This window comes from Rhea americana, unplaced genomic scaffold, assembly GCF_003343005.1.
Source record: "Rhea americana isolate MKP2758 unplaced genomic scaffold, rheAme1 scaffold_206, whole genome shotgun sequence".
NCBI classification, from domain to species: Eukaryota; Metazoa; Chordata; class Aves; order Rheiformes; family Rheidae; genus Rhea; species Rhea americana.
Genome location: NW_028186217.1, coordinates 604,528 through 607,313, shown reverse-complemented (window position 1 = coordinate 607,313; position 2,786 = coordinate 604,528).

The following is a 2,786-nucleotide window of genomic DNA, read 5'->3' as shown; positions in this document are numbered from 1 at the left end:
CGGCGCCCGGCTCGGGGGCCGACCTCGCGCTGGGGCCGGTGCTCGGTGGCTTCGGCAAGCCGCCGTGCCGCCCCGGGCACGGGAGACGGGGGCCGCCGCGCCGGAACGGTTGGTCCTTACGGCGGTCGCCATAAACGAACAGCACCAAGCAGGAAAATAAGTTCCTTCACAGGGGGTGCTTTTTTTAGATATGAGATTAGTTTCCACACTTGTGCTATTTTTAGGCATCCTCATTAGTCAGATGAATGCAGAAGGTGTCTGACTTTAGGAGCTGCCGTTACCCCTGCTGACAGTGAGGGCCAGGGCGGTGCTTGGCACGGGCTACGCTTCCCTCTAAAACACTGGTTATCCGACCAGGCAGTTAAGCTTGGTTTACACGAGCAGTTGCTTATCACAAATGCTGACGTCAAAGCAAACATGGTGCATTTTCTGAGCAAACGCGGAAATTCGTTGAACGTTTCCCTGTTAAACTAGCATTCCCGTTTCGCTGACCAAAGAAGAACAACGTGGCTAGTGCAAGTCCTGTGGAAAAGCTTAACCCGCTCCAGGAGTTAACGGCACAAATGCCTTCGTGCTTGTTCAAGCCGTCGGTGGTTCCCGCGCGGGTCGCCCGGTGCACGGAGAGGGCAGGGGCAGGGCGCTGCCGGCGCGGCGCGGCACGGCACGGCACAGCACGGCACGGCACGGCGCAGCACGGCACGGCACGGCACAGCGCGGCTCGGCACGGCACGGCACGGCGCAGCACGGCACGGCGCAGCACGGCACGGCGCGGCACGGCATGGCACGGCAAGCGCGGCACAGCGCGGTGAGCACGTCCGTCCGGACCGGACCGCGCGCGCCACGCGAGGGGCCGAGCCGGACCAGACCCGGGGTCCGCCCTTCCGCTCGGGCGCGCTCGAAGAGCCTCTTGCCGTGCTGGAGTGCGATCTGTAAGTTTTTCTGGACAACGTTTGCATTCCGCAGGTGTGAGGGGAGCTGTGCGCGTAAATCACCGTCGCAGGCATTCGAAGAGCGCCTTCAGCGGTCGTGTGACCATCACGCACTTTGAAAGCACGTGGGCTGCACAGCAGGTTCACCCCGAGGAAAACCCTCCCGGCAAGCCGCAAGTACTGCAAAACCGGGCTTCTCCGCTTGGATGTTATTGCCATGGTAACCTGAAACTCCTTCGTACTTCGCAAATTCTGCCCTCGGAGCCACTTCAGCTTCCAGTGAAGACCACGCTCAACGCTTTGTGAGCACAGGAGCGTCCGGCAGCTGAAAGATCGTACGGAGGAAGTTTTTGGAAGGCTGAATAGTGGTTGGACCCTAGACCAAGCATCTAATTTAATAAAACAATCTCCCTTTGGACTTCTGTGTCTGTTTAATTAAGTGGGAAATTTTCCATGCTCATTAGTCTGACTCCCGGTTTGGCACACGCAGCAATTGGCCAGATTATGCAGTGCTCCCAAAGCATGCCTAAATCCAGGACGCTCGTCCAGCGTTGCGTCCCCGCTGGGGCTCGCAGAGCCGCAGGTCCCGTCCCTTCCCGTCCCATCCCGCCCCGTCCTGTCCCAACCCGCGTCGGGCCAGCACCCTGTGCCGGCTCCCACCGGGCCGGGTCCCACCAAGCTGGGTCCTGCCAAGTGAAATAATGAGGCCATGCAAAAAACCCTACCTGGTAATTACTTGGAATATTGCTAAACTTTAAACTGTGTTAGCATTATTAAAGGTAGTACATAAAGATCTTGTTTACGCGTTGGAGGTGAGCTGTGGTATAGCAATCATAATCCAGATGACCTTCCATGCTCGTCACGCAGCACATTATTTTCTTTTGCCTTAGGGAGATTTCTAAATACATATACATGTAAATAAACAAACCTTTTCGTTGTAATGTAGTCGCAGTTGCTGCAGCGCCCCTTCCCAAAAATGCAGCACAGTGAATTTCTGAGTACAGCTGTTGAGAAAACTCCAGGAAGCGCTTAGGTTTGACATTTAAGAGCTCATTTTAATATTTAACTGCGATAAATCTGACTCAGAATATATTGATTTCGTCTGACTTTTGTGAGTCAGGCGCGTGGGAGTCACAGAAGAGCAGCGGCGAGGCCGCCGGGGCTGCGGACAGGCCTGTCGGGGTGGCTGCAGCACAGCGTGCAGAACTCCCGTTAGCTCTGCCAGGGGATTTAATTAGCCTGGGGCCGGCTCCGAGGCCGTATGTGGCGTTCCTGCTGCTCCGGAAAGGGCCGGATCCGGGACGCTCCTGCACCGCTGCAGGGCCTCACGCCTCGCCGCTGCCTTTCCAGGCGGACCACGATGGACGCCCGTGGCTCTGGGGACTCGGGTGCGCTCAGGGCAAGCATGGAGGGGGACCCAACTGCGAGCAATTAACAATAACACATGATTGCTACCAATTCAGTTTTACACAAATCATACAGTATTATTAAGTTAAGCAAACCGTTCTTGCATCAGAGCATTAGCAGCATAACTCATAACTCACTTGTAACGAGCCTGCTTTGCTTTCCAAACCCATCACGTGCAACATCCTGCTTTTCACCAAAACACCCACCAAAAACTGCTGGAGTTCTCTAATTGCAACGATTTGCCGCACGTGGCTACACAGCTTCTTCCCGCTCTGGCTGTTACTTAGGAACAGCCAAATGCCATTTATTGAAATTATGTCAAAAAATAAGTGATTAAAGCTGCTCTCCGGCTGGGCAGGAGGCCGCGGGTGCCAAGCCTGAACCCACGCGCGGTCCCACGCTGCGTCGCAGCGCGCAGCCGAAGAGACGCGGCTCGGAGGAGAACCCCCC